General features: G+C 46.1%; 1 long non-coding RNA gene across 1 annotated transcript; it reads left to right on the top strand.

Moving 5' to 3' along the window:
• Positions 1 to 324: 324 nt before the first annotated feature.
• On the top strand, positions 325 to 11688 carry LOC135536984 (uncharacterized). The gene is made up of 3 exons (XR_010455102.1): positions 325 to 528; positions 11389 to 11461; positions 11608 to 11688. It is a non-coding gene; the product is annotated as an uncharacterized LOC135536984 (long non-coding RNA).
• The last annotated feature ends 2951 nt before the right edge of the window (positions 11689 to 14639 follow it).

Genomic DNA, 14639 nt, shown 5'->3' with positions numbered 1-14639 from the left:
TGTCCAGGGGCAGAATGACTTCTTTTTTTTACCTTGTCAGCTCAGAGATTCGATAATGCAACTTTTCAGTTACTTGCCCAACGCTCTAACCACTCGGCCACCTGCCGCCACAAATATCAAAACATTATTTCAACAGCTCCAAAGCAATTGCCTGTCCACTGTTGTGGGGACCACTGACTGTCTTTATTCTATCAACAAGACTGCTGGTAACTCTTAACAGTTTAGGACATGAAGTCTCCTCTATCTGTTGACCAAGTTGGACTCTTATGAGTAAAGAGGCTTCATGCATAGTTTATATGTTTAGCCATAAGTGTAGGAGTAAAATGTCTCTATTCTCAGCATTTAGATCAATGTTCTACTCTGAGATGCTGCTATGTGGATACGGTCCCTGGTCAAAAGCAGTGTATTTTATAGAGAACTGGGTTCCATTTGGGTTGCAGCTGTATTCATAGTCAACCTAGTGACAGGAGTCTTCTCTGGTTGACCATATGACCTGACCAAGAACAACTCTGGGCCCTGAGTAATAGGGTGAGTAAAATCATTTTTGGGTCCTTGAAATACGCTATATAAAACCCATGTATTATAATTATTAATAACTATGCTATATAAAACCCATGTATTATAATTATTAATAGATAACTACGCAATATAAAACCCAACTATTATAATTATTAATAGATCATTAGTAGGGCCCAAAGTTCTCCTGGTGAGAAATGCACTTAACAAATCAAATGAATGATTTGTATTATTAAGTAGGTTATTATTATTAAGTCTACTCTCCCTTGCTACCACTAGGGTGTTGTCCTCTGTGGCTGGCTGGGTCAGACTCTGGTTCAGGTCTCACTGGTGTTGTAAAGACCAAGTGATAGTATAGTGGTAGTAAATTAATAGCGGTAGTGGTACTATAGTGGTAGTACTATAGTGGTCGTGAATGAATAGCGGTAGTTGTACTATAGTGGAAGTAAATGAATAGCGGTAGTGGTACTATAGTGGTAGTAAATGAATAGCGGTAGTGGTACTATAGTGGTAGTAAATGAATAGCGGTAGTGGTACTATAGTGGTAGTAAATGAATAGCGGTAGTGGTACTATAGTGGTAGTAAATTAATAGCGGTAGTGGTACTATAGTGGTAGTAAATGAATAGCGGTAGTGGTACTATAGTGGTAGTAAATTAATAGCGGTAGTTGTACTATAGTGGTAGTAAATGAATAGCGGTAGTTGTACTATAGTGGTAGTGAATGAATAGCGGTAGTGGTACTATAGTGGTAGTAAATGAATAGCGGTAGTGGTAGTAAATGAATAGCGGTAGTGGTACTATAGTGGTAGTGAATGAATAGCGGTAGTGGTAGTGAATGAATAGCGGTAGTGGTACTATAGTGGTAGTGAATGAATAGCGGTAGTGGTACTATAGTGGTAGTGAATGAATAGCGGTAGTGGTACTATAGTGGTAGTGAATGAATAGCGGTAGTGGTACTATAGTGGTAGTGAATGAATAGCGGTAGTGGTACTATAGTGGTAGTGAATGAATAGCGGTAGTGGTACTATAGTGGTAGTGAATGAATAGCGGTAGTGGTACTATAGTGGTAGTGAATGAATAGCGGTAGTGGTACTATAGTGGTAGTGAATGAATAGCGGTAGTGGTACTATAGTGGTAGTGAATGAATAAGCGGTAGTGGTACTATAGTGGTAGTGAATGAATAGCGGTAGTGGTACTATAGTGGTAGTGAATGAATAGCGGTAGTGGTACTATAGTGGTAGTGAATGAATAAGCGGTAGTGGTACTATAGTGGTAGTGAATGAATAGCGGTAGTGGTACTATAGTGGTAGTGAATGAATAGCGGTAGTGGTACTATAGTGGTAGTGAATGAATAGCGGTAGTGGTACTATAGTGGTAGTGAATGAATAGCGGTAGTGGTACTATAGTGGTAGTGAATGAATAGCGGTAGTGGTACTATAGTGGTAGTGAATGAATAGCGGTAGTGGTACTATAGTGGTAGTGAATGAATAGCGGTAGTGGTACTATAGTGGTAGTGAATGAATAGCGGTAGTGGTACTATAGTGGTAGTGAATGAATAGCGGTAGTGGTACTATAGTGGTAGTGAATGAATAGCGGTAGTGGTAGTGAATGAATAGCGGTAGTGGTAGTGAATGAATAGCGGTAGTGGTACTATAGTGGTAGTAAATGAATAGCGGTAGTGGTACTATAGTGGTAGTAAATGAATAGCGGTAGTGGTACTATAGTGGTAGTAAATGAATAGCGGTAGTGGTACTATAGTGGTAGTGAATGAATAGCGGTAGTGGTAGTAAATTAATAGCGGTAGTGGTACTATAGTGGTAGTAAATTAATAGCGGTAGTGGTACTATAGTGGTAGTGAATGAATAGCGGTAGTGGTAGTAAATGAATAGCGGTAGTGGTAGTAAATTAATAGCGGTAGTGGTACTATAGTGGTAGTAAATGAATAGCGGTAGTGGTACTATAGTGGTAGTAAATGAATAGCGGTAGTGGTACTATAGTGGTAGTAAATGAATAGCGGTAGTGGTACTATAGTGGTAGTAAATGAATAGCGGTAGTGGTACTATAGTGGTAGTGAATGAATAGCGGTAGTGGTAGTAAATTAATAGCGGTAGTGGTACTATAGTGGTAGTAAATTAATAGCGGTAGTGGTACTATAGTGGTAGTGAATGAATAGCGGTAGTGGTAGTAAATGAATAGCGGTAGTGGTAGTAAATGAATAGCGGTAGTGGTACTATAGTGGTAGTGAATGAATAGCGGTAGTGGTAGTAAATTAATAGCGGTAGTGGTACTATAGTGGTAGTAAATTAATTGCGGTAGTGGTACTATAGTGGTAGTAAATGAATAGCGGTAGTGGTAGTAAATGAATAGCGGTAGTGGTACTATAGTGGTAGTAAATTAATAGCGGTAGTGGTACTATAGTGGTAGTAAATGAATAGCGGTAGTGGTACTATAGTGGTAGTAAATGAATAGCGGTAGTGGTACTATAGTGGTAGTAAATGAATAGCGGTAGTGGTACTATAGTGGTAGTGAATTAATAGCGGTAGTGGTAGTGAATTAATAGCGGTAGTGGTACTATAGTGGTAGTGAATGAATAGCGGTACTATAGTGGTAGTGAATGAATAGCGGTACTATAGTGGTAGTGAATGAATAGCGGTACTATAGTGGTAGTGAATGAATAGCGGTACTATAGTGGTAGTGAATGAATAGCGGTAGTGGTACTATAGTGGTAGTGAATGAATAGCGGTAGTGGTACTATAGTGGTAGTGAATGAATAGCGGTAGTGGTACTATAGTGGTAGTGAATGAATAGCGGTAGTGGTACTATAGTGGTAGTGAATTAATAGCGGTAGTGGTACTATAGTGGTAGTGAATGAATAGCGGTAGTGGTACTATAGTGGTAGTGAATGAATAGCGGTAGTGGTACTATAGTGGTAGTGAATGAATAGCGGTAGTGGTACTATAGTGGTAGGGAATGAATAGCGGTAGTGGTACTATAGTGGTAGTGAATGAATAGCGGTAGTGGTACTATAGTGGTAGTGAATGAATAGCGGTAGTGGTACTATAGTGGTAGTGAATGAATAGCGGTAGTGGTACTATAGTGGTAGTGAATGAATAGCGGTAGTGGTACTATAGTGGTAGTGAATGAATAGCGGTAGTGGTACTATAGTGGTAGTGAATGAATAGCGGTAGTGGTACTATAGTGGTAGTGAATGAATAGCGGTAGTGGTAGTAAATTAATAGCGGTAGTGAATGAATAGCGGTAGTGGTAGTAAATTAATAGCGGTAGTGGTACTATAGTGGTAGTAGTAGTATAGTGGCACTATAGTAGTAGTGGATGAATAGTGGTAGTAAATTTAATAGCGGTAGTGGTACTTTAGTAGTAGTAGTAGTATAGTGGCATTATAGTATTAGTGAATGAATAGTGGTAGTAAAAACTGTCAGTAGTCCTTTAGGCCGGTAGTCATTTGTGTTCTTGGGCACAGGGTCTATGGTGGTCTGCTTGAAACAACATGTTGGTATTACAGACTTAATCAGGGACATGTTGAAATTGTCAGTGAAGACACCTGCCAGTTGGTCAGCACATTCCCGGAGCACACGTCCTGGTAATCCGTCTGGCCCTGCAGCCTTGTGTATGTTGACCTGTTTAAAGGTCTTATTCATGTCGGCTACGGAGAGTGTGATCACACAGCTGTCCGGAACAGCTGATGCTCTCATGCAAGCCTCAGTGTTGCTTGCCTCGTAGCGAGCATAGAAATGATTTAGCTCGTCTGGTAGGCTCGTGTCACTGGGCAGCTCGCAGCTGTGCTTCCCTTTGTAGTCTGTAATAGTTTGCAAGCCCTGCCACATAAGACGAGTGTCGGAGCCGGTGTAGTAGGATTCAATCTTAGCCCTGTATTGATGCTTTGCCTGTTTGATGGTTCATCGCAGGGCATAGCAGGATTTCTTGTAAGAGTCCCGCAACTTGAAAGCGACAGCTCTACCCTTTAGCTCAGTGCGAATGTTGCCTGTAATCCATGGCTTTTGGTTGGGGTATGTACCTACAGTCACTGTGGGGACGACATTTTTTTCCCCCTCTGGTTGCACATTTAACATGTTGATAGAAATTTCGTAGAACTGATTTAAGTTTCCTGCATGAAAGTCTCCGGCCACTAGGAGCGACACCTCTGGGTGAGTGGTTTCCTGTTAGCTTATTTCCTTATACAGCTGACTGAGTGCGGTCTTAGTGACAGCATCTGTCTGTGGTTGTAAATAAACAGCCACGAAAAGTATAGCTGAAAACTCTCTAGGCAAGTAGTGTGGCCTGCAATTTATCACAATATACTCTACTTCAGGCAAGCAAAATCTAGAGACTTCCTTAGCTGTTGTTTACAAATATGCACAGACCACCCTCCCTCGTCTTACCGGAGTGTGCTGTTCTGTCTTGCCGGTGCAGCGTATATCCCGCTAGCTAAATATCCATGTCGTCATTCAGCCACGATTCCGTGAAACATAGGATATTATAGTTTTTGATGTCCCGTTGGTAGGATATTCGTGATTGTACCTCGTCTAGTTTATTGTCCAATGATTGCCCGTTGGCGAGTAGTATTGACGGTAACTGCAGCTTTCCCAGTCGCCTTCTCCGGGTCTTGACCTGGCATCTGGCTCTTTGTCCTCTGTACCTGCGTCGCTTCCTCTTGCAAATAACGGGGATGTCGGTTCTGTGGTGTGTTTGGAGAATGTCTTGTGCGTCATCTTTGTTGTAGAAAAAATCTTCATCTAATCCGAGGTGATTGATCGCTGTCCTGATATCCAGAATATCTTTTTTGCTGTAAGATACGGTTGCAGAAACATTATGTACAAAATAAGTTACAAATAACTCGGGGGAAAAAACACATAATGGCACAATTGGTTGGCGCCCATAAAACTGCTGCCATTTCTTCCGGCGCCATTTTGTTGAATAAGGATAGTATAGTGGGAGTGGTAGTATAGCGGGAGTGGTAGTATAGCGGGAGTGGTAGTATAGCGGGAGTGGTAGTATAGCAGGAGTGGTAGTATAGCGGGAGTGGTAGTATAGCGGGAGTGGTAGTATAGCGGGAGTGGTAGTATACTGGTAATATAGTGGGAGTGGTAGTATAGTGGTAGTATACTGGTAATATAGTGGGAGTGTTAGTATAGTGGTAATATAGTGGGAGTGGTAGTATAGTGGTAGTATAGTGGGAGTGGTAGTATAGTGGGACTGGTAGTATAGTAGGAGTGGTAGTATAGTGGGAGTGGTAGTATACTGGGAATATAGTGGGAGTGGTAGTATAGTGGGAGTGGTAGTATACTGGTAGTATAGTGGGAGTGTTAGTATACTGGTAATATAGTGGGAGTGGTAGTATAGTGGTAGTATACTGGTAATATAGTGGGAGTGTTAGTATAGTGGTAATATAGTGGGAGTGGTAGTATAGTGGTAGTATAGTGGGAGTGGTAGTATAGTGGGACTGGTAGTATAGTAGGAGTGGTAGTATAGTGGGAGTGGTAGTATACTGGGAATATAGTGGGAGTGGTAGTATAGTGGGAGTGGTAGTATAGTGGTAGTATAGTGGAAGTATAGTGGTAGTATAGTGGGACATGGTTAGTATAGTGGTAGTATAGTGGGAGTGGTAGTATACTGGTAGTATAGTGGGAGTGTTAGTATACTGGTAATATAGTGGGAGTGGTAGTATAGTGGTAGTATACTGGTAATATAGTGGGAGTGTTAGTATAGTGTTAGTATAGTGGGAGTGGGAGTGGTAGTATAGTGGGAGTGGTAGTATAGTGGGAGTGGTAGTATAGTGGGAGTGGTAGTATAGTGGGAGTGGTAGTATAGTGGGAGTGGTAGTATAGTGGGAGTGGTAGTATACTGGGAGTATAGTGGGAGTGTTAGTATACTGGTAATATAGTGGGAGTGGTAGTATAGTGGTAGTATACTGGTAAAATAGTGGGAGTGTTAGTATAGTGTTAGTATAGTGGGAGTGGGAGTGGTAGTATAGTGGGAGTGGTAGTATAGTGGGAGTGGTAGTGGTAATATCATCTCTATTCTCTTTTAATGGAGAGGTGTTTGTTACTTTACATCTTCAGGCTGCATGGCCTCATTTCACATCTACAGTGATGTGCAATGTTTGGTTTCAGTTCCACACCTGAACGTGACGGCTCCGCGGCCGAACGCCACGTCTCCCTTGCCGAACGCCACGTCTCCCCCGCCGAACGCCACGTCTCCCCAGCCGAACGCCACGTCTCCCCAGCCGAACGCCACGTCTCCCCAGCCGAACGCCACGTCTCCCCAGCCGAACGCCACGTCTCCCCAGCCGAACGCCACGTCTCCCCAGCCGAACGCCACGGCTCCCCAGCCGAACGCGACGGCTCCCCAGCCGAACGCCACGTCTCCCCAGCCGAACGCCACGTCTCCCCAGCCGAACGCCACGTCTCCCCAGCCGAACGCCACGTCTCCCCAGCCGAACGCCACGTCTCCCCAGCCGAACGCCACGGCTCCCCAGCCGAACGCGACGGCTCCCCAGCCGAACGCGTCTCGGCTGGAGAGCTGAATATGAGTCATAGAAGAGTCGACTTGAGTAACTGGGATATGTGTTTGTTTTTCCCTACTGAACAACATAGGCCTAGTTGAATGTACTGTCTGTAAGGCACTCTGGATAAGAGTGTCTGATTAACACTTAGCCTACTCTGAATGAACATAAAGGCAAGCGTTAAGAGACCTATAGCCAAGCCTATAGGATTTATTAGAGGACGGAGCAAATCACGGCAGTGAAGAAGGTTTAAGACTGGTGGTGCATCTGTCAGCCATTACCCCAGCACGGCTTTGACGTGTGTGTGAACAGCGTGTGTGTGAACAGCGTGTGTGTGTGTGTGAACAGCGTGTGTGTGTGTGTGTGTGTGTGTGTGTGAACAGCGTGTGTGTGAACAGCGTGTGTGTGTGTGTGAACAGCGTGTGTGTGTGTGTGTGTGTGTGAACAGCGTGTGTGTGTGTGTGTGTGAACAGCGTGTGTGTGAACAGCGTGTGTGTGTGTGTGTGAACAGTTTGTGTGTGTGTGAACAGCGTGTGTGTGTGTGTGTGTGTGTGAACAGCGTGTGTGTGTGTGTGTGTGAACAGCGTGTGTGTGTGTGTGTGTGAACAGCGTGTGTGTGTGTGTGTGAACAGCGTGTGTGTGTGTGTGTGTGTGTGTGTGAACAGCGTGTGTGTGAACAGCGTGTGTGTGTGTGTGAGAACAGCGTGTGTGTGTGTGTGTGAACAGTGTGTGTGTGTGTGTGTGTGTGAACAGCGTGTGTGTGTGTGAACAGCGTGCGTGTGTGTGAACAGCGTGCGTGTGTGTGAACAGCGTGCGTGTGTGTGAACAGCGTGCGTGTGTGTGAACAGCGTGCGTGTGTGTGAACAGCGTGCGTGTGCGTGTGTGTGAACAGCGTGTGTGTGAACAGCGTGTGTGTGAACAGCGTGTGTGTGAACAGCGTGTGTGTGAACAGCGTGTGTGTGAACAGCGTGTGTGTGTGTGAACAGCGTGTGTGTGAACAGCGTGTGTGTGTGTGTGTGTGAACAGCGTGTGTGTGTGTGTGTGTGAACAGCGTGTGTGTGTGTGTGAACAGCGTGCGTGTGTGTGAACAGCGTGCGTGTGTGTGAACAGCGTGCGTGTGTGTGAACAGCGTGCGTGTGTGTGAACAGCGTGCGTGTGTGTGAACAGCGTGCGTGTGTGTGAACAGCGTGCGTGTGTGTGAACAGCGTGCGTGTGTGAACAGCGTGCGTGTGTGTGAACAGCGTGCGTGTGTGTGAACAGCGTGCGTGTGTGTGAACACCGTGCGTGTGTGTGAACACCGTGCGTGTGTGTGAACAGCGTGCGTGTGTGTGAACAGCGTGTGTGTGCGTGTGTGTGAATACCCTGTGTGTGAATACCGTGTGTGTGAACACCGTGTGTGTGTGTGTGAACACCGTGTGTGTGTGTGTGTGAACACTGTGTGTGTGTGTGAACACCGTGTGTGTGAACACCGTGTGTGTGTGTGAACACCGTGTGTGTGTGTGTGTGAATACCGTGTGTGTGTGTGTGTGAATACCGTGTGTGTGTGAATACCGTGTGTGTGTGAATACCGTGTGTGTGTGAATACCGTGTGTGTGTGAATACCGTGTGTGTGAATACCGTGTGTGTGAATACCGTGTGTGTGTGAATACCGTGTGTGTGTGTGAACAGCGTGTGTACGTGTGAACAGCGTGTGTGCGTGTGAACAGCGTGTGTGCGTGTGAGTGTGTGTGAACACCGTGTGTGTGTGAATACCGTGTGTGTGTGTGAATACCGTGTGTGTGTGTGAATACCGTGTGTGTGTGTGTGAATACCGTGAGTGTGTGTGTTTGCATGCGTCCATGAGTGTGTTAGAGGGAGCGTTGTACTCTTGCCGCTATGTCCATCCACACAGCCCAACTCCTCTGACCAGACCCATTGTCTACTTTCACCATTCTGCACACACAGCCCAACTCCTCTGACCAGACCCATTGTCCACTTTCACCATTCTGCACACACAGCCCAACTCCTTTGACCAGACCCACTGTCCACTTTCACCATTCTGCACACAGCCCAACTCCTCTGACCAGACCCACTGTCCACTTTCACCATTCTGCACACAGCCCAACTCCTTTGACCAGACCCATTGTCTACTTTCACCATTCTGCACACACAGGCCGCAGGACCTCAGATGGGAAGATGGGGCGAAGGTACTAGGGTGTGTTTTGGTGCAGATAACACGTACACCGTGTGTGTATCTAGCTAGTTTTGTCCATGGACAACATTGCGCCCCCTAGAATTACATAAAGAACACTTAATTGAATAAGATCTCTATGTTGGACCCACCCAAAGTGAACGCTCTCCGGAAAAGCTGCAGAAGTGTTTTTTATGAGGGGTCACAGGTCAGATCTAGTGTAAATCTGTGGCTACACCTCAGTGGGAGAGCTTTGAAGACATTCACGGGGTGCTTCTGCTTTCTAAGAATAAGTCAGTGTGACCTCAGGCGGATACCAGGGTGTGTTTTGGTTCACACAACACGCTGCTACTTGCTTTGCTCGTTTACTTGAACATGGAAAAGGCTTGACTGTGTGATCTAAAGACCCTCAGACTGCACTTAGCTTATCTATTGATTTAGATATGCCAGCGAGGCGAACACCATACGCAGTGTCATTATATTGATACACTCTGAATACGGGTTGTTTAGGACAGGACTGGGACAAAAGCCTGCTCACACAATCGTGGCACTCCTGTAGTTTTGAAGAGCCCTTCCCCTAAAGGCTGTGGTTGCTTGGCTGTGTTCCAAATGGCCTATAGGCTGAGCCCTACGGGCCCTGGTCAAAAGTAGTGCACGATATGCTGAATAGAGTGCCATTTGGGATATAACCTTTGACCCTTGGGGCCACATGCTGCCAGTGTTTCTCTTCTTGGCCACGGCGGGGCAGCACTTTCCCATAGTCCAGACCAGGCAGAGGCAGGCACTAGGTAGGCAGGCAGGCAGGCACAGCTGGTGAGTGGCAGACACTGGGTGGTTTTATGGGGCATCTCCCCACTCCACATGGCATGGCAGTGGGGAGGCTGTTTGAAGTTGGGCCTGGTTCACCTCAGGGTGTGGAGGGAGAGATGGAGGAAGGGAGAGAGAGAGAGAGAGCGATGGAGGGAGGGAGGTTGTCCATTGTTTGGCAGCACTGCAGAGCCGAGCGTCTGGAGCACAGCATGGGAAAGCACAGTGTCTGTGGACTGTTGTCTGGTACTCTGGGCAATATGGTGGCTGCAGTAAGAAAGAGCCTGCGTAGTTAAAGTAGAATCAGATCAGAAGACTTATGAGAAAGACAGTGCCATGGAAGACTTCATTAAATACATTGTATAGCCTAGATTAGACCAGCCTTCTTAGTTGTGAGTTTTTAATAAAAAGCTAATTTATCTAGTTTGTTGATGAGATGTGAGAGAGGGGTTTGGATACGAGGTGGTTTGTGGACGATCTCCAGCGGTGCTTAGCTTGAGGACGACGACTAGTCTAGACATCGCCCATGACATCATTTGTTAAACATCATCACACTAGCTAGCTACTGTTGTTTTGGTGAGAGTGACACACACCCGGTCCGCACACACAACCACTCCTGTCCTTTTGACCACATGCAATTGTTAGGAAGACTGTGCAGTGGCACCTTTGTGTGTGTGTGTGTCATATCTGCTGTTATATGATTAGGCAGCAGATAACCACCTCTCTCTCCACCTCTCTCTCCACCTCTCTCTCCACCTCTCTCTCCACCTCTCTCTCCCCTCTCTCTCCACCTCTCTCTCCACCTCTCTCTCCACCTCTCTCTCCACCTCTCTCTCCACCTCTCTCTCCACCTCTCTCTCCCCCTCTCTCTCCACCTCTCTCCACCTCTCTCTCCACCTCTCTCTCCACCTCTCTCTCCACCTCTCTCTCCACCTCTCTCTCCACCCCTCTCTCCACCTCTCTCTCCACCTCTCTCTCTCCCCTCTCTCTCCCTCTCTCTCCACCTCTCTCCACCTCCTCTCTCCACCTCTCTCTCCACCTCTCTCCACTCTCTCTCTCCACCTCACTCTCCACCTCTCTCCACCTCTCTCTCCACCTCTCCACCTCTCTCCACCTCTCTCTCCACCTCTCTCTCCACCTCTCTCTCCACCTCTCTCTCCACCTCTCTCTCCACCCCTCTCTCCACCCCTCTCTCCACCCCTCTCTCCACCCCTCTCTCCACCCCTCTCTCCACCCCTCTCTCCACCCCTCTCTCCACCCCTCTCTCCACCTCTCTCTCCACCTCTCTCTCCACCTCTCTCCTCTCTCCACCTCTCTCTCCCCCTCTCTCTCCACCTCTCTCTCCACCTCTCTCTCCCCTCTCTCTCATCAGACACAGATCCTCGTCAGTTGGAGAAGCAGGAGCAGCAACAGCCCACCTATGTTGCCCTCAGCTACATCAACAGGTGAGCAGGCTACTAGCCTAAACCTAACCTATACTTAACAAAAATATGAATACAACAATTTCAAAGATTTTGCTGAGTTACAGTTAATTAGTCCATTTAAATAAATAAATTAGGCCCTAATCTATGGATTTTACGTGACTGGGCAGGGGCGCAGCCATGGGTAGACCCACCCACTAGGGAGCCAGACCCACCCACTAGGGAGCCAGACCCACCCAATGGGGAGCCAGACCCACCCAATGGGGAGCCAGGCCCACCCACTAGGGAGCCAGGCCCACCCACTAGGGAGCCAGACCCACCCACTAGGGAGCCAGACCCACCCAATGGGGAAGCAGGCCCACCCAATGGGGAGCCAGACCCACCCAATGGGGAGCCAGGCCCACCCACTAGGGAGCCAGGCCCACCCACTAGGGAGCCAGACCCACCCACTAGGGAGCCAGACCCACCCAATGGGGAAGCAGGCCCACCCAATGGGGAGCCAGGCCCACCCAATGGGGAGCCAGACCCACCCACTAGGGAGCCAGACCCACCCAATGGGGAGCCAGACCCACCCAATGGGGAGCCAGGCCCACCCACTAGGGAGCCAGACCCACCCACTGGGGAGCCAGGCCCAGCCAATCAGAATGAGTTTTTCCCCACAAAAGGGCTTTATTACAGACAGAAATACTCCTGAAGACTATTTGTTCAGTGTATTTACCAATCAGACCTTGAACCATGTCTCAAAGGATCATGGTTCTGAAATCCCTAATGAACGGTATTCTTATGGGTCAGTTTAAACTCTCCTCACTCTGGCCAGAAAAAGCATGAATGACCAAATGTCATTAGTAAATAGATGAAACAGTTACTTATGTCAGTATGACCGTGTGGAGGTTTGTGTTTGAGGTCTAAGTCCATGCAACAGTAGAGGTAAGAACATGCCTTCAGCTCACTCAGCAGCGAGCCTTAAATGTCACCAACGGTGCTATCCAATAGGATCCTTTTCTATAGCACAACTGGTTGGTACGTTGTCAAGAAGGGCGGCCACGTGTGTTTGTGATCAGAATACCTCTGGTTGGATCCCAGTAAGGGGACCGGGACAGTGGAGGAAGAAAAGCTTTTAGCAGTGAACTGATGTCGTTTCATAGGGCCATGAACTTCAGCTTCCAAGGGAATGTGCTCCGTGTGTGTGTGTCTCTTAGTTCCACTAGCAACTTCCATGGAGCAGCAGTCAGCCTCATGTGGTGGATAAGTCTGTTTAATTGTGTTAGCGTTGGGTAATAGGATGTTATATAGCCCTGGGTCCTACATTACTAGACCAAGATGACATTTCAATCTCCATCCCAGTTCTCCATTCAATCACCATATCAAAGAGGTTTAAACGGGCTGAGGCACTCTGAGGCAGCAGTGTAACTGTGTAATAAAGGCTGGCTTTCGCTGTCTGTCTCCCCTGTCTTTAGACACACATCTGATGTGGTTTCACATTTCATCTGTTCATTTCACTTCTGCTTTAACAGTGTCTGTGTGAACAGTTCGTTTTTATGACTTACGTTTACAGAATACTTTACAATGTAACAATGTTTGGTCAGAGATGTAGGCCTTCTGTTAAACATGAAGTTTGGTCAGAGATATCGGCCTTCTGTTAAACATTTAGTTTGGTCAGAGATATCGGCCTTCTGTTAAACATGAAGTTTGGTCAGAGATATCGGCCTTCTGTTAAACATTTAGTTTGGTCAGAGATATAGGCCTTCTGGTAAACATGAAGTTTGGTCAGAGATATAGGCCTTCTGGTAAACATGAAGTTTGGTCAGAGATATAGGCCTTCTGGTAAACATGAAGTTTGGTCAGAGATATAGGCCTTCTGGTAAACATGAAGTTTGGTCAGAGATATAGGCCTTCTGTTAAACATGAAGTTTGGTCAGAGATATAGGCCTTCTGTTAAACATGAAGTTTGGTCAGAGATATCGGCCTTCTGTTAAACATGAAGTTTGGTCAGAGATATCGGCCTTCTGTTAAACATTTAGTTTGGTCAGAGATATAGGCCATCTGTTAAACATGAAGTTTGGTCAGAGATATCGGCCTTCTGTTAAACATGAAGTTTGGTCAGAGATATCGGCCTTCTGTTAAACATGAAGTTTGGTTAGAGATATCGGCCATCTGTTAAACATGAAGTTTTATCAGAGATATCGGCCTTCTGGTAAACATGAAGTTTGGTCAGAGATATCGGCCATCTGTTAAACATGAAGTTTTATCAGAGATATCGGCCTTCTGGTAAACATGAAGTTTGGTCAGAGATATCGGCCATCTGTTAAACATGAAGTTTTATCAGAGATATCGGCCTTCTGGTAAACATGAAGTTTGGTCAGAGATATCGGCCATCTGTTAAACATGAAGTTTTATCAGAGATATCGGCCTTCTGTTAAACATGAAGTTTGGTCAGAGATATCGGCCTTCTGTTAAACATGAAGTTTGGTCAGAGATATCGGCCTTCTGTTAAACATTTAGTTTGGTCAGAGATATAGGCCTTCTGTTAAACATGAAGTTTGGTCAGAGATATCGGCCTTCTGGTAAACATTTAGTTTGGTCAGAGATATCGGCCTTCTGTTAAACATGAAGTTTGGTCAGAGATATCGGCCTTCTGGTAAACATGAAGTTTGGTCAGAGATATAGGCCTTCTGGTAAACATGAAGTTTGGTCAGAGATATAGGCCTTCTGTTAAACATGAAGTTTGGTCAGAGATATCGGCCTTCTGTTAAACATGAAGTTTGGTCAGAGATATCGGCCTTCTGTTAAACATGAAGTTTGGTCAGAGATATCGGCCTTCTGGTAAACATGAAGTTTGGTCAGAGATATCGGCCTTCTGTTAAACATGAAGTTTGGTCAGAGATATCGGCCTTCTGTTAAACATGAAGTTTGGTCAGAGATAGGCCTTCTGTTAAACATGAAGTTTGGTCAGAGATATCGGCCTTCTGGTAAACATGAAGTTTGGTCAGAGATATAGGCCTTCTGTTAAACATGAAGTTTGGTCAGAGATATCGGCCTTCTGGTAAACATTTAGTTTGGTCAGAGATATCGGCCTTCTGTTAAACATGAAGTTTGGTCAGAGATATCGGCCTTCTGGTAAACATGAAGTTTGGTCAGAGAGATATAGGCCTTCTGGTAAACATGAAGTTTGGTCAGAGATATCGGCCTTCTGTTAAACATG

Source organism: Oncorhynchus masou, unplaced genomic scaffold (assembly GCF_036934945.1).
Source record: "Oncorhynchus masou masou isolate Uvic2021 unplaced genomic scaffold, UVic_Omas_1.1 unplaced_scaffold_6935, whole genome shotgun sequence".
NCBI classification, from domain to species: Eukaryota; Metazoa; Chordata; class Actinopteri; order Salmoniformes; family Salmonidae; genus Oncorhynchus; species Oncorhynchus masou.
This window is presented reverse-complemented; position numbering and strand designations above follow the sequence as displayed.